This window comes from Canis lupus, chromosome 1 (assembly GCF_011100685.1).
Source record: "Canis lupus familiaris isolate Mischka breed German Shepherd chromosome 1, alternate assembly UU_Cfam_GSD_1.0, whole genome shotgun sequence".
NCBI classification, from domain to species: domain Eukaryota; kingdom Metazoa; phylum Chordata; class Mammalia; order Carnivora; family Canidae; genus Canis; species Canis lupus.
The window spans coordinates 94280489-94304024 of NC_049222.1; the positions used below are offsets into that span (position 1 = coordinate 94280489).

The 23536-nt window shown below is 39.0% G+C and overlaps 1 long non-coding RNA gene across 7 annotated transcripts in view; it reads right to left on the minus strand.

The window, feature by feature from the left end:
- Positions 1 to 23536, minus strand: part of LOC111096980 — a 48814-nt gene that overhangs the window by 9038 nt on the left and 16240 nt on the right. Inside the window, exons 2-5 of one of the 7 annotated variants that reach the window (XR_005354281.1) lie at positions 17825 to 17988; positions 11901 to 12019; positions 7796 to 11693; positions 37 to 186 (exon numbers count right to left, since the gene is read on the minus strand). This is a non-coding gene — a long non-coding RNA (uncharacterized LOC111096980). Of the gene's footprint in view, positions 1 to 36; positions 187 to 7795; positions 11694 to 11900; positions 12020 to 17824; positions 17989 to 21047; positions 22256 to 23536 lie in introns of those variants that run through there. The other 6 variants (XR_005354283.1, XR_005354286.1, XR_005354287.1 and 3 more) reach the window with 6 other exon arrangements.

A 23536-nucleotide genomic window follows, 5' to 3' on the forward strand; every position in this document is an offset into this window, starting at 1 on the left:
TGAAGAAACAGAGTCTCTAACAGAACTCATTGTTACCTTTTGTACATGTTCGTTTGTACGGTGTCCCTCGTTTGCATGACAACATTCTTTGTGAAGTACAAGGAAGGATTCTGACTGAGCTTACTCCATTCCTCTTTGTGGTGTTGAATTTGTCAGGCACTTTATCCTCTTGTCTTGTGTTTTACTCTAAATGACATAGGCAGAAATGATACTTAGTTCTACATTTTAATTGTCATTGTTTACATCTGCATTAATTTAATAAAATATTTTTATTTATTTTATTCCTTGGTGCACCACCATGTCCATTGTCTTGTTTTCTAGGCCTCATAAAACCACAGCCAGTTTAATGTCCCGGTGGGAAAAGTTATGGGGGATATCTCAGCTATCTTCCTAGTTCTTCACTTCATGGCTGCTGTTTATGCAGCCTACTCTTAGTTCTGTGCAATGAAAAAATACAAAAAAAAAAAAAAAAAAAAGTAGTTTTTTCAAAAGAACGCATTGAAAACTTTCATTCTCTCTTACTCTGTAGTTTCTTTGAGGACAATATCAAGAAAAGAGTCAAAATTGTGTTGTACAAATTGAAGATCTGCAGGAGGGAGGGTGAGAGAGAAGGAGTGGTCCCCAAAACAGCTCTAAGGAAACAAAGGGGCTTTCCTCACAGATCACTCTTCTCAGATCAGTAAACGTGGATATGCAACCTAGCGCCTATAAAGCTGGATGTATTCCAGAATTCACATTCTGAAAAGGAAGTGAGACATCGAACATGAAATCAAGGAGAGGCTTGAGGCCTGGTCTAGGGTGGGGCCATAAAAATTTCTAGTTTGAAGTCAAACATGACAACACTTGTCATTCAAAGAAGTGTTGGTCTCTCAGTTGCTGAGTCATTAAGCTCACTTTAAAGAGACTTGTGATCATTTCTCTGAATCAGACACTCTCAAAAGATGAGGACGATGACTATTCCTAAGACTGTATGTTGGATGCTAGATGTTTTTAAAGAAATAATATCAGTATCTCTGTAGAAATGATGATGACATGATATTTATGCCAGCTAAGTGGGTGCTGGGTGGTGGGACATCTCAGCTTTATGACCAGTCTTCCTGGCTGGCTATAGTGGCCAAGGTTCTGGCTGGAATTTTGTGACAATGAAGGGCAGGGGGCTCATATTATAGGAAAATAGGCCTGAAAATGAACTATAGGCTTTCATTAAAGTTTTACTCCAGTCCTTTTTATAAGCATGCAACTATCTGCTGCAAGTGGGTCAAATATATTTTTATCTATTTTAGAAAACATATAGATTACTATTTTAAAAATTAGAATTCAAAATTAACTTTTGCACTGTTGCTGTTACTGATCACGTTTGTCAAGACAGATACATTCCGTTTTTATAATTTTTCCCTGGCCCGGGTCCCCGGAATTTAAAGGAAATTAATGTAATAAACCAACTTACCCCTATTAAAATTTAAATATTTCCAGAATTATTTATATTTTAAAAGAAATTAAGATTTGAAGAAATTGAAACAGTTGTTAGTGGTGGGGTTTTATCATCAATAGTTGTGGTAATTACCATCAATCGACATGTACTCCGTGCTAGACACTGGGATTACATATATTCTCTCATTAAATAGCATCGGCTCATGATGAGATATACCAAGTAGCAGTTTTTATTGTAATTCTTGCTGATTATTAACTTATGTCTTTTCCTTCAAATGAAAAATATAAAATGGCCATTTAAAAGTAATGTATATAAGACTATGATGTAATTTTCAATAGAGAGTAAGTGGCCAAATTGGCTGAAATGGATACTTCTTGATTTCTTAATTAAGCTATCATTATTTGGCTCCGTTTTCCAGATTTATGAGAGTATTGCGGATCCTATCATATAGAAAAGTGGAATTGGATGGACAGGCAGTTTAGAATATCCATATCCATTCAAAGAAACCAGTAAACAGATTCCTTCCTGACTTGCACACCAGTCAGTGTGGCCTCTTCAGATCTCTTGCAGAAAAGGATAGTCAAAGCTAGGGAGATGGGAGTGGAGTGAGGTCACACCCAGGCCTCAGAATTCAGTCCCTCACGTCAGATGGCAAACCAGGGGATGATCCAGATGGGAAGGGGAGGTCAGAAATGTTAAGACCCTATGACCTGCTGAAGGGACACCCACTACAAGGTTAGGCCTAAGATAATAGGCAGCAGCATTCTGGTTCAAGGGGAGGTAAAAGGAAGCAAATCTCTAATCCTGCATAATCTCTGGACTGGAGACCACACTCTCAGATTGGATCACACACTCTCAGATTTGGTGCTCTGAGTCCACTAGGGATGACTATAATGGTGGTGACACCGAGTTAGGATGGTGTCCCAAATGCCTGTATTTTGGAGGAGGACAGTTCTCAAGAAGCAAATGGGTTTACCAGAAGAAGGCTCTGTGGTAGGATAATGGCAAATCTCAACATACTAATCTGGTTTTCCCTCATGTATTTCTCCCTACCTCTGCTTCCCTTCTTTGTAGCCTAAGAGTTGATTTCCCTTCCCCAGTCCATGCCAGTGCTGAGACACAAAAAGTAGCACTTTCATACTTGAAATTCCACTGACATTTTCCACAATTCCACTACCAACATCTCACTGCATCTCAGTTCCTCATTGGACAACTTCTATAGGCCAGGCATTCACAAAGCATTGCAGAGGAGTCAAAGATATTAAATGTGGCTGATGCTCCTCTGGAGCTTACCATCCAACTGAAGACATGATATATAAATTCAAGAAGAATTAACTAATAATTCAAGTGCTAGAAAATATGAGACTTTAAGGAACTGTCTCCGGACAGTGAGAAGAGAGGCCAGCAAATGTTATAAAGTCAGGGATGGAGGAAATCCCAGGTGCTAGGAAGCTCATCAATGAGGCCACATTCAACTTGGACACTGGAGAATGGAGAAGATGCTACCACTGATGATGTGTTTTTAGTCTGTTAAGGCTACTACAACAAAATACCACAGAGCAGGTGGCTTATAAACAACAAATTTATTTCTGACCTTTCTGGGGAGCCCACATGGTTGGTTGTATTATGATCAGGATCCTCCTCCTGGTTTGTAACTGGCACCTTCTAGCTGTCCCCTCACGGTAAAAGGTGCACGGGACCTCTGTGGGGTCTCTTTCATAGGAACACTAATCCCATTCATGTGAGCTTCATCCTCATGACCTAAGAACCTTCCAAAGTCCCCATCATCTTTAGGGGTAGGATTTCAGCATGTGAATTTGGGGGCACACAGACATCCAGGCCATAGCATATGGAGAGCAGCTTCTTTTTTAATTTTTTAATTTTTATTTTTTATTTTTTTTGCATATGAGATAAATTTAATGATAGAAAATTTGTGATCCCTGACATTTTAGTGAGAATGTAAATTGGTACAACCTCTGAAAAGGGTAATTTGGCAATATCTATCAGAATTATATATGACCTAGGATTTTCACTTACAGAAATTTACCCTATAGTTACATTCTCATATGTGAAAAATGATATATGTGTGAGGATTACAGCATTGTTTATAATAGCAAAACACTGGAAATAACCCAAATGTCCATCAAGAGGGAACTGGTTAAATAAATGGGGTGGCACAATCCAAACAAGAAAATGCTATATTAGACAGCCACATAAACAGATAAGGAAGTTCTTTCTGTACTGATATGAAACAGGTCTTTGAGATACATTTAATGTTGTTTAATACAAAAGGAGGGTACAGTATGCTTGCTTTGTATATTATATTAATTATGTATTGCACAGATAGTTACTTAGTATTTTGTATATTATGTAACTCTATGTATCCTTCCAGATACAAATTTTGCATTTTTTAAAAAGGAAAAAAATGGGGCAGCCCGGTTGGCTCAGCGGTTTAACACCACCTTCCACCCACGGCGTGATCCTGGAGACCCCGGGATCGAGTCCCACACTGGGCTCCCTACATGGAGCCTGCTTCTCCCTCTGCCTGTGTCACTGCCCCTCTCTCTCTTTCTCTGTGTGTGTGTGTGTGTGTCTCATGAATAAATAAATAAAATCTTTTAAAAAAGGGAAAAAATGTAGATACACAATTACTTGTATATTCAAAAAATTTATATCTGAAAGGATGCATAAGAAGCTATTAAGACTGGTTGCTTTTGGAGTGGCAGATTGGGTTCCTAGTGGGAGAATTGTACTGGTAGGACCTTTTGACTTTTAAATCATGTGAACATATTACGTATTCCAAATAAATTATAATTTTTAAAGTCTGTACTCAATTATTTGCCTTCCAGGAATTTTTACATACTTGTAAGGAAATGATAACTCATTAATGTATAAAACCAAATATAAACATCAGTGATGAAGGAGTTTAACCAACTAAATTCAACCCAGCTGGACTTGAACCCAGCTGGACTGAATTTTTTTTTTTTTCATTTGCGTTTTCCCTAATTTTCAATTATTTCACTACCAGTACAGCCTCGAGTATGGTGAAGCACAATCAATTTATTTATGGGCTCTGATGTAAGCAGCTGTGGATTTGGATCCACATGATAATATATGATACTATTATAAAGAATGAACAGACCAAATTAACCCATTGTTTATGGTACTATAGACAGGAGATATGCTTCCATAGATATGAAATAACTACAACATTTGGACCTTGGGGAAACTTGCAAGAATGATCCCAACATATGTATTCACTCTGAGAACTGAGTTTTACCCCAAGTAAAGTTTTTGCATAACGGCAAGGTGAAAGTTTTGGGGGGCTTATTGGTGGCTATCAAAATCTTCCAAACTTAGGCGTGGCTTCTCCATGGGAAGCTTTGCTGTCTGCCCAAAGGTCAAGCATCCCATCTTTGACAAACCACAAAATCTGTTTCACCTCAATTCTCTGCAGTTGTGAAAAATGAAAGAAAAAAAAAAAAAAGCAAGATCACGGAGAAGTTACTCAATAGACAACAAAATTTACATAACTGAAACTGATTAGAAGAACTGTTTTTGCCGTGAGAATTGAAGAAAATGCCACGTCAAGCCTGAATAATAAAAAAGCTGATATCAGCAACAACAAATGACTCTCAACAGTCTTTATCTGTAAACCACGTCTCTTAGCAAGCTTGAAATAAGTTATAAATGCTAACATATATGAGACCAAACAAAATGGTCTTTTTCTAGGACACTGAAGAGGCTCGAGGACTTTAAAACTGGATTAAAATGATTCAGGCATCTAGAAGAAAACTGAAAACCAAAGACAAAAACAACAAATCCTTGTTTGTACCTACAACTGCTCTAAAACTTGCTTCATTTCGGGGTGACTATGGAAGGGAAAAAAATCTAGCTGTACTGAGAAATGTATGCATATTTGGAGAAGAATCAAAGGTTGCTTAGGGACCTGGAGGCAGACCCCAAGTTCCAGTCTGGTTAACTCTATGACTTTGGGTATGTCATTTAACTTCAGTGAGCTTGTTTCCTTGGGTAAAATGGAGTGAGGTCTCTAATGTGCTTAGCAGAAAGCATGGTGCAATCAGTTTGTGTATTGATAGTATGGATGCCAAGAAATAATTTATTAAAATATTTTAATATTTTAAGTTTCAAGAGCTGTGAATCTAACCAGGCTGGTATTATTATGGATGACTTTAAAACCATTTTTTAAATAAAAATTAATTTTCCGGGATGCCTGGGTGGCCCAGTCAGTGAAGTGTCTGCGTTTGGCTCAGGTCGTGATCCTGGAGTCCTGGGATTGAGCCCGGCATCAGGCTCCCTGCTCAGCGGGGAGTCTGCTTTGCCCTCTCCCTCTGCCTCTCCCTTCACTCATGCTGTCTCTTTCTCTCTCAAATAAATAAATTAAAAAAAATAATAAATCGACATTAATTTGGTATTTATTATTAAAACTTTATTTTTAAAAATAAAAAATTTAAAGCTGAAATGTTTAATTTTTCTTACTACAAAGTAAAATAACTGTTAATTAAAGTTGTGCTGGGTTGAAGATCTAATTTGATCATCTTAATAATTTTGGAATTTTTCATTATGTTAAAATTAACTAGAATTTCTGTTCTTTTTCAATTTGCACATTTAAAATTTTGGCATTGATCCATTTTTGTTTCATCTGGGTCTCTCATGTCAGTAAATGCTGAGCTACTATAAAGTAGAAATTACTTAGACAATGTAACTTATTTAGGGAAAATTTGGAAAATGTTCACTTGGATAGCTGTGTTTTGTTTTTAAAGAAAGATGCTCCACTCCTTGGTAATTTTACAACAAATTTCTAGTTTAGAGCAATTTTCTAGTATAGAGCAATTCCTCTTTTTACACCTCAAGTTAAATATTTCTGCCTATTCTTTAGTCAAATTGAAAACAAATGATAGCAAAACAATGACCCTGGTTGGTTTCTAACTAAACAGAACTGAGCACACTGTAAGTGAGAACTTGTCCTCTTTATTTGAACATTCATTCAGCACCTACTGTATCTGCTAGGCTTTGGAGAGAGAGATTACCCCAACACGAGTCATCCACGCTGCCCTTAAAAACACAAAGACTGAAACATACGTTATGAGCATAGCTCTTCCTCTTCCTAAAACAAAACAAAAGACACAAATAACACAGTCAGAAACTGTGTTTCATAACACAGATGCATCAGAAAATAATTGAAGCAGTTTGAACTCAACTTTTATACTCTCTACCACTGAAGTCCTGTTTTATCAAATCTTTGCAAAGTTAGTTCATGTATTTTCGTGCTTCATTGATTCTAACCCAAATGTGGTATTTTTGTGGTTGCATCCATTCTAGTGCCATATCAGAGCACTAGAACATATAAAAGGATTTAATAAATAGTATTAAGATCTTAAAAAATATGTAGTACCACTTCGGCAATATTTTCCATGCCTTTGTGTGTATTGATTCAATTAGTCTTCCAAAAAGAAACAAAAAACCTATGAGGAAAGTACTGTTACTATCTCTTCTTGACAGATGAAGAAATGGAGGAACAAAAAAGTTTAGATAACTTGATCAAAATCACGTGTCTAGGAAGCTCCGGCTGCAGGATGCTAACATCCTAAAGCCCAAGGTCTTAAACTCCGTACTACACTACACTTGAATAATTTATGAATCATGTTAATGAAGAGGTTTCAAAGTTTAGTACTATTGGACCAGCATAGCATATTGATACCTACCTGAATTGAACAACTCCAGAAGCAGTCTGATGTTTGTTTGCCTGCACATTTTTGTTTTTCCAGGCAATGGGGGGCTAATCTGACTAGTGCTGCTCTAGATATTGCAGTCTATGTCTTTGATGAACCTTTGAACTCATTTCTGTTCAGTACATATCTGGTAAGTTCCGTTGCAGAATCATTGGTATATACATACATGAGAGAGAATTTTTGGGGAATGGTATGGAAATGTTGGGAAATGTACCAATTTGCATTCCCCATATCACTGTATGGGAACCACAGTTGCTCCAGATTCTCACCCAAATCTGGCATGTTGTTGCTTTTATTTTAGGCATTCTCGTGAATCTGCAGACATCAGATTATGGTGTTAATTTGCATTGCCTTGGTGGCTAATGGAGTTGAGCTCTTTTCTATGTGTTTATCAGCCATGTTGCAATACGTTTTTAGGAAGTGTCTTTTTAAATGTTTTGTTCATTTTTTTAATTAGATTTGTCTATCATTGATTTATAGGAATTCTTATCAAATGCTACATATAAGTCATTTGTCGGATATATTCACATGTTATGTGTTGTCTATTCTTTTTCTTAATGGGGTCTTTTTGATGAACAAAATGCCCTTGATTTTATATAGTCCTACTTACCAATTTTTCCCTTTATTTTTTTGTGGGTCCCGTTTAACCAAACTTTGCCTGCTCCAACATTAAGTAGACCTCTTTCCATGTTTTCTTCTAAATAGTGACTATTTTTCACATTTAGGTCTGCGGTCCTTCTGAAATTAATTTTTTTACACATCATGTGAGGTAGGGGGTTAAAGTACATTTTTACAAAATTATATGGATAACCAGTTGTCCCTACACCATTTATTGAAAAGACCATCTTTTCCCTTACTGTATTGCAGTGTCATTTTATCAATAAACCAGTTGACTGTATCTATATCTATGTATCTATTTATCTATTCCTGGACTCTGTTCTGTTACATTGATCAACCTGTTTGTTTTTTTGGTTTTTGTTTTATTTTGTTTCTGTCTAGAAAATGTTGTTAGAGCAGTATTAATGAGTTTGAAATTTTCCTCTTGGAACTAGGACAATGCTTGAGGTCGTGATTTTTACTTGCAGTCCTGGCTATTACCGTGACAGCTGGGGGGATTCATGCAATGAAAAGATACTGCATCTCTGTCTCCTACTGTTTTACCCATTTTCACCCCAAATCTTTATTCAGTCTGAATAAATGTGTTTGTCTCTTTATAAAAGTATAAAAACATACCCACCATTTACTGGTTTATTGGATATCTTCTCTTCCTTGTGCATTATTTCAAAAGTAGATGAACATAGAATTTAGTATATTTTTTAAAAATAAATTAAGTTACACTTACTTATGCATACCTAAATGTATTTTTTCTACTATAAATTCAGTGAACTCTAATTTTAGAAAAATATTTTGCTCTCTCACCCTGAAAAAAAATGGGTATTTGAATTCTACAAGGAAGTGATTTTATTCCAATCTAACCACCACTATGGGACAATACATCCTTTCTCAATACATCCTTTCTATTATAACTTAAATACCTATAATAAAAAAAAATATTGCATAAAACTGCATTCCTAAAGTGTTTGCTCACAGCTACAGTACTGTAGGATCAAATAAACTTTGTCTCATGTTCTCAGGTTTGGAGTAGAGTCATGTAGCAATATGCAAAGCAGATCCCCTGTTGGGATGTCTATCGGCCTCACAGGACAATAACTTGACTAAAACAAAGACAGTGGGCCATGCCCATCACTTCCCCATTTCTGTTCATGGATTTTAGGTTCCCAGTCACCAGAACAAAAATCTCAGGACCAAATTTACTCCTCCCTTTTTCCCATAGCTGAGCTTCAATTTTGATCTAATCCTCTTTCACAAATCCCTTGTTCCAACTACTTCTTTTGTGAACTCTGTTACTGATACTCTCTTGGCCTTTATGTTAGGATGTTCATATTGGCTTAAACAATAGGAAGATGATTATCTTAAATAGCAAGAAATATACAGGTAGAATGGCTCTGTCTCTATTTCTCTGCAATCCTCTTGGCCCCACTCTACTGGGTGGTTGACTCTATACTCAAGCTTATATCAAGACAGCAATGGTAGTTCCACTTTCCACACCCAGCAGAGCATACCTTGTGGGTCTCATTGGCCGTAACCGGGTCATTTACCCACCCCTGAAACCAATTGTTGGCAAGGATTTACCCAGGAGCCAGGGATGAGATCATCTTTCTCTGGGTCACATAAGGATAGATACCTTAACAAAGTCAGGGCCTTGCTGCCACGGAAAATTGGAGTTTGAATGGTAGCAGACAACCAACAGTGTCTGCTCCAGACCCTAACCACTTCAGTTTGAATAACTGCAGGTTTCTCCTAATCATGCTCCCTGCCTTTTGTTTTTAGCCCTCATTTTCTCAACATTTTTTATAAAGCCACTAATAATAATAAATAAAAAAATAATAAAGCCACTAATTAATTCTCTTTCAATATATTTCTGTCATAGTCTTTTCTTAGTACTATGGTGGCTCCTCACTGAAGGAAGGATAAAGTCTGAACAAACACCTTGTTCTCCCCATTCAAGATCCCCACAGTGAGCCTCCAACCTGTCCCCTTTATCCTTCCTTCCTCCCTACTCCCTTATAATAGGGGTGGGCATTTTAAAATTTTCTGTAAAAGATCAGATAGCAAATATTTCAGGTTTTGTGGGTCATGTGATCTCTGTTGCAGATACTCAGCTCTACCATTACAGTGCAAAAGCAGCTATACATAATATACAAACAAATGAGTGTGACTGTATGCTAATAAAACTTTATTTACAAAAGCAGAGAGTAGATCAGATTTAGCCCCCAGGCCACACTTTGACAATCTCTGCCTTTTAAGAAACTTCTTTACTCCACAGGGCTTTAAACTGATATAAGTGACACTCCCATTAGAGCCATAAGGATGACAAGGTAATGGTTTGAGGCAGGGCCACATGCAAGATACCTTGCAGGGTCTGGGCTTCATATCTGATGCATCATCAAAATTTACTATAGCAGCATGACTTTTTGTAAATGTATTAATTCAATTAGATCATTATACTGATTCAAAGATCAAAAGATCTCGTAGGGCTGTGTTTCAAATCTTTTCCAGGCTGTGGTATGTGGATTTGCTATACTAAGACAAATAAATGGGTTTATTTCTCCACCATGTGGATAATATCAATTATCAATAATAATACCTGATACCTTTATCAGGTCAAGCTCTTCTTCCTACCCTCACGGGGGTACACAATCCTCTCCTCTCTCCCCCCTCACGGGGGTCCACACTCTAACTCACACAATCTTTTTTCTTTTTCCCATGATGCTATTGCTTTTTGTGTGTGTGGTAAAATATACAGAACATAAAACTTAACATCTTAACCATTTTTAAGTGTATATTTTTAAGTGTACTCATGTGCAATCATTACCACCATCTCATAGTTCTTTTTGTTTTAAAAATTGACACTTTATACCCATGGCATAACTCCCTATCACCTACTTCCCCTTGCCCCTGGCAACCATCAATCTATGGTTTCTGTCTATGATTTTGATTTACTCTAAAATATTTCACGTACATGGAATCACACAGTATTTGTCTGTCTGTGACTATCTTATTTCACTTAACATAATATTTTTAAGGTTCATCCAGTTGTAGCATATGTCAAGATTTCTTTTCTTTTTAAGGTTGAATAATATTCCATTGAATGTATGCACTATATTTTGCTTATCCATCCATCTGACAGTGGGTGCCTAGGTTGCCTGCAAGTTTTAGCTATTGTGCATAATGCTGTCATGAATATGGATATACAAATCTCTCTTTGAGACCCTGTTTTCAATTTTTTTTGCATATATACTCAAAATAGGAATTGCTGGATCATATGGCAATCTCATTTTTAATTTTTTGAGGAATTGCCACATTGTTTCCCACAGTGGCTGTACCATTTTACATTCCCACAAACAATGTGCAAGTGTTCCAATTTCTACACATCCTCACCAACATGTTATTTTCCTGGCTTTTTGGCAGTAGCCATTCTAGGGTGTGAGATGGTATCTTGACATGTTTTGATTTGCATTTCCCCAGTGATGTTGGGAAGCATTGTGATGTTGAGCATTTTTTCATGGGCTTATTGGCTATTTGTGTATCTTCTTTGTAGAAATGTCTATTGAAGCCCTTTACCCAATATTTAATCAGATTTTTGTTGTTGCTGACTTTTAGGAGTTCTGCATATTAATCCTTATCAGATATATGATTTGTGAATAGTTTCTCCCATTCCTTTTTTTTTTTTTTTAAGACTTGATTTATTTATTCATGAGAGACATAGAGAGAGAGGCAGAGGGAGAAGCAGGCTCCATGCAGGGAGCCCGATGTGGGACCCCATGCAGAGACTCTGGGATCCCACCAGAGTGGAAGGTGGATGCTCAACCGCTGAGCCACCCAGATGTCCCAGTTTCTTCCATTGTTTAGGCTACCTTATTACAATGTTGGCATTGTCTTTGGATCTGCAAAATGAAAAAACATTTTTTAAAATTTAGAATCCAATTTTAATTTAGATTATATTCACCTAGACTCCTACAACAAACACTTGACCTCAACAACTTAGTTTGGTACAATGCTCAAAGTTGCCTTATCCTCACCGTCGGGGTCAGGCAGTTCTACTGATGTCATTGTATGTGAGCCAGCATGTCAGAGCCAGCCTCTCTTCTCACCTGGCTGTGCTGATGGGGTGGCTCCCATGCTTGCAGCTGTGATCCAGAGCTGAGTGCAGAAACTGCCACGACACCGGTCACAAGTCACCTGCAGGATCTCCTCCTTCTTCTTCCTTCTTCTTTTTACCATGCAACAAAACTTTTATTAACATTTTGAAAAGCTGGGACACCTGAGTGGCTCAGCAGTTGAGCGTTCTGTTCAAGGCCTGATCCTAGGGTCAAGGGATTGAGTTCCGCATCAGGCTCCCTGTGTGAAGCCTGCTTCTCCCTCTGCCTGTGTCTCTGCCTCTCTCTCTCTCTCTTTCTCTGTCTCCTATGAATAAATAAATAAAATCTTTTTTTACAAAAAGGATGGTACTGTTTAAAAATATATATATATTTTTTTGAAAAGCTATTGAAAAAACCAGCGATTCAGCTATTACTGAAACCGGTAATTTCTAAACTGAAATTGGGGCAATGACCAGAGTGCAGAGCAATGCCATCATTGGGCAATAAGAATTCAAGACTGAAGAATTAACAGCTATCCTTCAGACGGAGAGTTAACTCTTTCTGGATGTTGTAATCAGAAAGGATGCGGCCATCTTCCAGCTTCTTGCCTGCAAAGATGAGCCTCTGCTGGTCAGGAGGGATGCCTCCTTTATCTTGGATCTTGGCCTTCACATTTTCGTTGGTGTCACTGGGCTCAACCTCCAGGATGATGGTATTGCAGGCCAGGGTCTTCATGAATATCTGCATACCACTGCTCAGGCATATGCCATCCAATGGCATATGAAGTCCAGTTTATATTTTCTTTTGAAGCCTGTGTGTTTGGTGCCATATTCAGGAACTCATTGCCAAATCCAATTTCCTAAAAATTTTTGCCGTACTTTCAGTCTTTCACCATTGAGTAAATTTGCTATGGACTTTTTAATATATGGCTTTTATTATGCTGAGATCGTTTCCTTATATTCCTAGTTTTTTTAATGTTTTTTTTCATCATGAAATGGTATTGAATATTGCCAAATGCTTTTTCCTGCATCAACAGAGACTCATGTGGGGTTTTTCTTCAGTTTGTTAATGTGGAGTATTATTTATTGATTTTCATATGTTGAACCATTCTTGCATTACAGGAATAAATTTCACTTGGTCATGGTGTATAATCTACTTGCGATATTGCTGACCAGTTTGATGGTATATTGAAGATTTTTGCATCAGTATTCATAAGAGATATTGGTCTGTAGTTTTCTTGCAGTGTCTTTGTCAGGCTTTGGTATCAGGGTAATACTAGCCTCAGAGAATAAGTTAGGAAGTATTCTCTCTTATTTAGTCTTTTCAAAAAGTCTGAGAAAGACTGGTATTAGTTTTATTTTAAATGTTTAAGAGTTGCTTTAATTTTTTATTTATTTTATTTTTTATTTATTTTTTTTTGTAGAAAACATTTAATTCCCTTTCTTTCTCTCTCTCTTTTTTGGTATATATTTTATAGCTCTTTTCTTTGTGATTACCATGGGATTACATTTAACATTCTAAAGTTATAACACAAATTTGATTTTATGCCACCTTAACTTCTCTCCCCCCAATAAAAAAAAAAAAAAAAGAAAAGAAAATAGTATAGTAGAGTGATTGAGAACAGAGACTCTAGAGTTAGGCTGTTTGGGATTGAATTACAGTTTTGCTGCTTCCTGTTTATTTGACCTTGGGTAAGTTATTTAACTTCTTTGTTTCTTCATGTGTATAATGGAGCCAATGATAATAGTCACTTAAGAGAGCTGTTAGGATGATTACATGAGTTAATTACATGAGTTAAAAAACCTGAAGCATACTGTAAATGCTGAACATGAGTTCGTGGAAGAATAAATTTGTTTTGTCCCTAGGCATGTAAAATTTCTATAAACAAAACAGGATCAGAGCCTTCTTGCAGGGAGCCTGCTTCTCCCTCTGCCTATGTCGCTGCGTCTCTCTCTCTCTCTTTCTCTCTCTCTCTCTCTGTGTCTCTCATGGATAAATAAATAAAATCTTTAAAAGAACAAAACAAAACAGGATCCATATCCACCTAAGTAGGCAGTCTGCTCTGTGTAGTCATTCAAGGACTCAGATGGATAATGGCTCTGTAATATTTAGTATGTTGTTTCCAAAATTTCCTTGGGGGTCTCCTTACAGCTTATTAAACTATAAAAGGTAGGGGAGCTCAGTGGAAGGTTTTTATGAGCCAAGTTTGGAAACAGGGCACATAATTTCCTCTCCATTGGTTAGAATTCAGTCACATGATCATACCCACTTGCAAGGGAGGCTGGAACATATAGTCTAGCTGGGAAAAGAGAAGTATATAAATTTGAAAGGAAGAGCTATCAGTGTTGGCTATAGATGAGCATCTGGACAAAACCATATTGGTATTGGTATATCCCAGCAAAGAGTACATTGAATGGAAATAGCTATAATGTCATTGGCTTCTACTCAGGTTGTTTTTAACAAAAACAGCTTTTTGAAACTGGTCATTGAGTATGGTCTAAAAATGTGGATGAAAAAAAAATAAAAAAAATAAAAAAATAAAAATGTGGATGAAGACATTCTTCACTTTAGTACACAGTGTGCTTTCTAAGGAACACTAGGGAAAAAATGTCCCTCTGATCTTTTTTTTTTTCTTTTTGTCCCTCTGATCTTAATGCCAAAATAGTTATGTTTCCTCAAGGGAGAAGTTGTTTTGTTTTACTGCCCAATCTCGGAAATATTAATTAACTGTCCAATGGTGGCTTGGAAAGCTTAGAGCCAATTTTATTTTTTCATCCGACTGATATTTACTGAGTATTTACTACATGTCAAGCTTCAAGGTAGATCCTGAAGATTTAAGAGAGAACAAATCAAACATGGCATGGCTCCTGCCTCGTGGAACTCACACTCTAGATGAGGGTCTGAGGGTGGAGGTGGAAATCTATAATAAACAAATACATGACCACATAAGTACAATAATACCAATAAATATGAGACCAAGGTAAAGTTAAAAGGTCAGGAACTGATTTTAAACACAGTGAGTGGGGATCCCTGGGTGGCTCAGCAGTTCAAAGCCTGCCTTTGGCCCAAGGTGTGATCCTGGAGTCCTGGGATCGAGTCTCACATCAGGCTCCCTGCATGGAGCCTGCTTCTCCCTCTGCCTGTGTCTCTGCCTCTCTCTGTGTGTCTCTCATGAATAAATAACAAAAATATTAAAAAGATAAATAAAAAATAAACACAGTGAGTAGAGCAGGAACTTCTCTGAAAAGGTAACATTTAACCTGAGCTGTACAAAATTAGTGTACATCCAGCAGAAGCTTTGAGGTGAGACTGAGCTTGACTTGATCGGGGGAATAGAAAGGAGGCCAGAGTGACAGGAGAGTAGCAAGGGAGGTAGAGAGAAAGGCATGAAATTGAAAACGGAGCCAAGTAGGACTTTGGGTACATGGTAAGGGTTTGGTTTCCATTCTAAATGTGTTTTAAGTAGGAAAATGATTGATCTTGCTTGTGTTATGAGATCACTTTTGGCGCAATGTAGAAGTGGCATAGAAGCAGGGAGAACAGTCAAGTGATACGCATCATAAGTCTGGGAAAAAGCAGATGGTACCTCAGTCACAACAAGCCTGTATATTCTGACAGGGAGCATGGACTCCTGGCTTGTGCCCGGGAAGAAGAGGAGACTCAGTGGTTTGGCTTTATGCTTATATCCCTCCCTTTTCTTGGCCCACTTTCCATTTGTGGTCTTCTGTTGTATGTTAGAGATCCTTGTGAACAGCCGTAAATCCTTTCTGGATATTCTATATAAGTCCTAGAATCCTAAGATATAGATCCCTCTTTGTCCCAAAACTGATTCATCATATTGCCTAGAAAGAATAAATATTGTTCTTCAAGAGGTTTGGCGTTTCTGGGTAAATAAGATAATTAAGTTAGGAACACAGTTGGGACTTTTAGAAAAAGTGGATCCAGAAAAACCCAAACTGCTACTAAGAACAATTTATAAATGTAAGTCATGGAGCTCAGAAAGAAGTTTCTCTTTGATATTTCTCCTGGATTAAATGAAAGAGAGACCCTGGGGAATTCTGTGGACAGTGAGGGAAGCTTCAAGTGTGGTGCCTTTATAAAGAGAGGAGTTACAATTGGCGAACCAAGGGGTAATGTGGAGAGAGGAAAGTATGACAGAAGACTAACTTCCTCAAAATCAGGATAGTTATGAGAGTGCTCTGGTTTGAACTTCAAGAAGTTACTGGAAATGAATGATGTCATACACGCACATGTGCACACAGACATCTACTGAAAAGACACAGCAAATGTCTTCTGCAAGTGAACTTGTGGCAAATTAAAGTACCGCGATTATCCTTAAATCTGCTAGGGGGAAAAGAGGCATTGACTGCTCAGTGTGGGTCTGGACAAGGAGTGAGTATCCTGGCTGTTGTGTCCATAATGGAAATGGAAATGTACTGCTCTCCCTCTTCAGGCCAGCCCTCCCAGCCAGTCCAATTTCCTTCCTTTCCAGCCAATGCACCGCAGTTTACTAACTCTGTCCACTCTTTTGGGTCACTTACTCCAGTAAGTAACTTACTCTGTCTCTTCATTCATAGTATCATGTCATGGCTCAGGCCTCTGGGTGGGCCTTCGACAGCCTTAGGCACCACATTTAACTCAACTATCTTCCTGTTTTATTGGACAGTGAGGTCATAACTTAATGACTTTAGACATGCCATATATGGAATAAAATGGTTGTTAAATTTGGCCACTGAATAACATTTTCAGAAAATTAACAATTTGTAGAGATGTATTTATACGTATGAAGTATCTATGTAAAAAAAAGAAGTATCTATGTATATATATTTAGATAGATGATATGGACATATAAATACACACACATATCAGTGTTTGCATGTGAGAGAGATCGATAATGCATATATGCCTGTTGGATACCAAGTAGCTGCAGCCTATGAGGAAAAGACAGAGGGAACAGGAAGGGAGGGTAAAGGGACTAGAGCTGAAGCAAAGATACCCATGTATCTCCTACTTTTAATGCAAAATACGTCAGTGTCAGATAATGTCACAAATTCCCATAATTCTGCCCCTAAAGATGCTGTTCTCTTTTATAACAGGCCAAGGAGGGGCTTCATTCAATCCTCTTTCATTTGTCAGGTTTTGTTTTTTTTTTAAGATTTTATTTATTCATGAGAGACACAGAGAGAGAGGCAGAGACACAGGCAGAGGAAGAAGCAGGTTCCCTGCAAGGAGCCCGATGTGGAACTCAATCCCAGGACCCCAAGATCAGGACCTGAGCCAAAGGCAGACACTCAATGACTGAGCCACCCAGTTGCCCCTATTTGTCAGGTTTGATACTCTTAAGAGGTCTCTCTTTGACCAACAGGCTGAAGAACTCCCATTGGCTTCTCTAAAATTATCCCTCATATATGTTTTTTTCTGATTATTTTGGGAGCGTCTGGTTGAAGATAGATGGCCATTATTACAAACATGAAGAGGAACACTCATAAATAAAAGAATTTGGAGCTAGACTATGGGAGTTGAATCTCAGTTTTCCCATTTACTCAATATATGACCTTCAGCGAATGGTCTACCCTCTAAGTGCCTTTCCCTATTTATAAAATGAGACCAACGAGCATACCTACCTTCTCGGGTTGTTGTGAGAGTTAATTGAGTTAATACACATAAAGTACTGGGAATTGCCCTGGCAGTATTTAGACTGTGGATGTTAGGCTGTATTACTGTTTTCCTCTCCAGCTAGGAATTACTACTAGTAGGACTGGTCGCTCCATTAATTCCTCCAGAGCAGTCCTCTCCCACACCGAGCCTGTGTGATGGAATGTCCCACCCTAGAACAGGGTCCGATGTGGTCAGGAAAGGAGGCTGGAATGAAATAAGTGGAGTGGCTGACTTCTGGTTTAGAGTGAAGGGCCAGGTGTTTCTTCACTTTTACCCACCTGTAGGAAGAGCTCGTCTGAACTGGCCAAGTCCGGATATCGTCCAGCCTGTGTCCATTTCCTTTCCATACTCAATTCATCTTCTATTACTTTCTGGGCAGTAGAAGGTACAGAGTCTCGTGGCCACCACTTGTGTTTCTTGCTGTACATTCCAGCTTTATTTGCTAAGGGAAATGCTCAGGATTATTGGCCAAGTGATAAGGAAAGCTTGAGACTAGGAAAAATCTGTTTCTGACATGACTGGAGCAAAATACCCTTGGACATTATACCCTCAGAAGGTTTCTCAAGTCAAGTGACGTTTGCAGTCAAATGAACTTCCTTACTCTGACTTCCTAGAATAGCCAGATATTCAAAGAAATTGTATGGCACTGGTAGCCTAATGAGATCAGTAAATTCTCCCATTGAGTTCCTTCTCAGATCTGAAAAACTACCTGCTGGTGGTACAGGAACATGTTTGAAACTTGTGGGCAGAGACTGCCTCCAAATATTTGCCCTCCTACAAAATGACCACTGGCCCACTTGCCCTCCCACAACTAGGTCCTGAGTTGCTATAAAAACCACAAGTTAGTGGCTTTGTAAATGCCATCAAGCCAGGTGACTAGCTAATCTGTTTTTCCACAATATGTATTACTCTACCGGGACATATGTCTTCAGGTATATACCCTTTGATCCAGAGATACCACTTACAGCAAGTTTTCCCAAGGAAACAATCAGACAAGGGCCCAGAGCTGACTTGGTGGGGTCATTTACAGTGCTACTGTTTTGTATTATCAACAATATTGGGAATAACATAAATGGCCATCAATAGTGATGGCTTAAATAAATTGTGATGTAGCCATACAATGACATACTCATCAGTTTAACAAGAAATCATGGGATCTATAATTACTGACATGGAAAGATGCTCACAATATCTTTGATGAGTGATAAAAGCAGTTCAGTGGGCAGCATCTTAATATAATGACGTCTCAAAATTACGTTTATATATGTGTGTCCAGAGAGCTATAGTAAATTATGTTCACCAAAGTATTAGCAAGTATTATCTCAGGCATGGGTATTTGGATACTCTTTTCTCTTTTTAATTTTTATTTAATTTTTATTTTTCTTAAGGTTCATTATTTTTATTTTATTTATTATTTTATTTTTCTTAAGGTTTATTTATTTATTTGAGAGAGAGAGAGAGAGAGAACAAGCTGGGAAGGAGGGTGCAGAGGGAGAGGGAGAAGCAGGCTTCCTGTGAGCAGAGCCTGATGTGGGGCTTGATTCCAGAACTTAAGGATTGTGACCTGAGCCGAAGGCAGATGCTTAACTGACGGAGCCACCCATGTGCCCCTCTTTTCTCTTTTTTTAAATTTAAAATATATTTTACAATGATATACTGTGTCATTTTGCAATTAAGAATTGAAGTTTTTTATATTGTAATTCTGAGGGGGGAAATGAGTTAGGTTTTTTTTTTTTTTTTTAAATTTTTATTTATTTATGATAGTCACAGAGAGAGAGAGAGGGGCAGAGACACAGGCAGAGGGAGAAGCAGGCTCCATGCACCGGGAGCCTGATGTGGGATTCGATCCCGGGTCTCCAGGATCGCGCCCTGGGCCAAAGGCAGGCGCCAAACCGCTGCGCCACCCAGGGATCCCATGAGTTAGGTTTTAATCATATTTTTACGAATATGATCATGGGTTGAGCACATCAATCATGTAATAGCATAAGAATAAATAACACTTACTTAGTACTTACTATGTGCTAAGAGGCCCCCTTCTAAGCACTTTCCATGTCTCAAACCACTTAATCTATACAACATTCTACATTTTGTATTTACGCCTATTTTACAGATAATGAAACAGGTACCAAGAGAGAAAGTCATTTGTTCTAATTCCCACGGCTGATATGAGATGAAACAGAGAGTGGACAGAGGTCTGTGATCATGGCCCCTGTGCTGCTCTACATACAGTTCACCTGCTCTTTATCTGCAGAGAGGAGCAGAAGGTGTGGAGGTCTGAGAAGGAGCGAGCAGTGCTAGGAGTAGGACTCTGTCCTCTTGTTCTGAAGGCTCTTCAGCCTCCCCCACCTCCCCCCACCTACCTGTTCACTTAACTCCTCTTGGCTTCAATTTCCTCTTTTGGAAAACAAGGAAGACTTCTTAGACCTCCCAACTTAAAATGAATAAGTCCCCTCTATACCATATATAGACCTAGTAGATACTTGTAGTGTGGCACTTATGCTGCCCTCACTGTCACCACCGACATCCTATCTCAGGCTGAGAGACAGGCTTCACTATCCTTCAATGGGCAAGTTGTCAAGACAGGTTAAGAGATAGTTGGATGTTTATGTGCCTACATTCACCACCCTCTACAATAATTCTGTTCATTTGTCATTATCCCCACTGGACGTGAGCTCCTCACAGCAGAAACAATGTCTTGTGCACCTCTGCATCCCAATGCCAGGAACATAACATTGTTTAATTAATAAAAACCCTCTGTGGAGTGAAAAACTGGAAGTTACAGCCATGTGACCATATGGCTTCAGAGTTACAGTCAGAGAAAGCAATGCTTGCATATTAATTTCTTTTAGTTTTCTGTTTTCTACCTCATCTGGCACCACATTCAGAGTAGAAATGATCATTCAGTAAAGAAGTCACAAATTTTAACGTGCCCCTTATGCAAGAGGGGCCAGAAGGCCCTCTTTTATATATTAATTACCCAATTCAAGAAATGCAAGGCATTCTATATAAATTTGAAAATCTTATTTGCAAAACTCTTTCTATTAGCTCAGGGGTTTTACCACCACCACTCAGAGCAGTCAAATTCCACAGCTGGTGAGAAGTGGAGCCCAATCTAGCTTCTCTGCCCTCTATGCCCCGTGCTCTCTCTACTTTGCACATACTGCCACCCCTCTGACCGACTACTATGGTCTCTAAATCCCCACATGCCACTAGCTCCGGCATCTTAGGAGACTACCTACTGTCAGAGTGCTTGCATATTCCCCCCACCCCGTGTATAAACTGAAGATCATGACACTGGCTTTTCTGACTAGAGAAAATCAAAGAAGCACAGCCAGATATGAGGCACATATTGCAAGAGCCACTGTTTGTTTTGGGTTCTCATCTTCTTTCCTCCCTTTTAAGTATTTTTCTTCACAATGAAGGCAGTGACCAAAGTAATCAAACCGTGGGATTCTCTAATGCTGAGCCATCAGTTAGGGTACACTGGCTAATCAAAATCACTTAAGGTTTTTTTTAAATGCTTATTTCTGCACCCCAACCATGGAGATTTTCAATCAGGAGGTCTGGGGTAGTGCCCAGGCACCTCTAGGCTTTTAAAGTTCCCCAGGGGATTCTGATGTGCAGCCGGGTTTGGGGAAAACTGATCTGGGTCAGAGTCTCCTCAAAACATTGAGTCAGCTGTCTCCTCCTATCTCTGATTACATTTGAAAAGATGAATCATCATTTCACTTTCTTCTTTTTTTTTTTTTTTTTTAACTGAGTTGAAACCAAGAGTCAATGTGAGAACTTCTTATTTCCTTTATCTGAGATTGAGTTCAAGTGTCTGCTCCACTTGGTCCAAGCACTGCATCTTCTAAAGTTCTTATGGGCAAAGGACATCAGTCCAGGACTTAGGAGAAGAATCCCTCCTCCATTCAGTCCTGGCATCATGTCATAGTCCTAATGAGCAATGGTTAGGAAGTCCCTGGATGAAAGGGCTAGATGATACTGTGATTTCTAAAAGAAATAAACATTTGGTCTTTGGTCTCTGTTTCTGTCACAGAGCTCCACAATCCCTTGGAATTTCCTAAGTGATAAGAGCTAAAAAGGTGTTTCTGTTATGTCATCTTCAATTGTGTTGAATGGTAGGACATCTAACTGGTGTACAAGAACTGCTTGGTTGGTGTGAGGAAAACCCCAACACATACACACAAACTGGATGCAGCATTTCTGGCTGGCTCTGGGGATCCTTCAGTCCTGAGTTACTGGGAGCATTGCAGGTGCATCTTAGAGTGAGCCAACAGTCAGTCTTGCCTCCCTCTATCCTCCCGGAGATGAGCCAGGACCAGGAGACAGTAGCAGCATTGGGATGCGTGTAGCTTATTTAGTTCCTTAGTTCCACCTTGTCCTCCCCTCAACCACGCTACAAATGAGACCCGGCCTGTGTCAGCAGACAGCAGTAAGGTAACCTCAGGCTCTTCTGCTCCTTTGTGTTATTAGAACAGTCTGATGTGACACCTGAGCAAAAATGGTTAATTCCATTGGCTATCTAGGCAAACCTGATGGTGAAACCACAGGCCAGACTGCAAAAAGGACCGGAATGAGGACCAGAATTTGTCACGCTGTCTCCTTCTCCTCTGCTGCTTTCTTTGGTTTATCTCTGAAGAGCTTCTGTGGGCTACATGGCTGAAGAGGCCCTCTGCCTCCCCATCCATCCTTCCATCCCCCACCTGTTGGGTAGAGAGTGAGCTTCATCATTTTTCAGTCCAATTTCATAATTTGCAGGTCACTTATAACTCAGTTCAGAGCCAGGTCACTTACCAACTTTTTGAGGTAAAATTCACATACCATACAACTCACCAATTTAAAGTGTGCCATTCAATAGTTTTTTGTATATATAGAGAGTTGTGCAACAATCATTACAACAATTTAAAAAAAAATATTTTATTTATTTATTCATGAGAGACATAGAGAAAGAATAAGAAGACACACAGGCAAAGGGAGAAGCAGACTTCCTGAGGGGAGCCTGATGTGGGATTCAATTTCAGGACCCTGGGATCATGACCTGAGCCAAAGGCAGATGCACAACCACTGAGTCACCCCAGTGCCCCACTACAATCAAATTTACAGCATTTTCATCATCCCCATATGAAACCCTATATATACCCTGATCAGTCATGCCAACACATCCCCTCCTAGTCCTAGTCTTAGGCCACCACTAACTACATTCTGGCTCTAGGAGCTATCATAGACATTTCATATCCATGGAATTATACAACATGTGATCTTTTGAGACAGGCTTCTTTCACTAGAGGTTCATCCACACTGCAAATGGAATTAGTACTTTGCTCACTTCTGAGGCTGAATGCTGTTCCACTGGATGGGTACACCAAAGTGTATTTATCTATTCATCAGCTGCTGCACATTGATTCGTTCCCCTTGTAGCTATGAATAACGCTGCTATGAACATTGGGGCACACGTGTTTGTATGGATACGTATTTCATTTTCTCTTGGTTATTTTCCTCTCTAGGAGAAGAGTGCTTGGTCATACAATAACTCTAGGTTAACATTTAGGGGAACTGCCACGGTCCAGTCCCACTCGAAATTCCAATCTCATATCCTTTTTAATCGTCCCCCTACTCCCAGAATAGGGTAAACTTGTAGTTTAGTTATCTTGCAGTGGGAGAGGTAAATACCCCCAGGTTGGGTCTGGTTCAGGCCAGTAAGTGGCCTTTGGTAAGATCCTAGGACCCCTGTGCCTGTGGCTTATCTCCGTTTTGTGTCCCCTGAGGACACAGGAACCCTGGAGTCTTTGATGTCACTGAGGGCTACAGGGCCTGGGATGAGGCCCTGAAAACAACCCAACAGCCCTCCCCACACCCAGGCATGGGGTCCTTCAGGAAACCTCCTTCCCACCTTCAGAAACTCCAGGCAAGAATCAGGTGTCACATTTTATTAAGAGCACCCTCAAGCCTCAAGATATCCAGCATCCTTTTCTTTCCCCCATAGA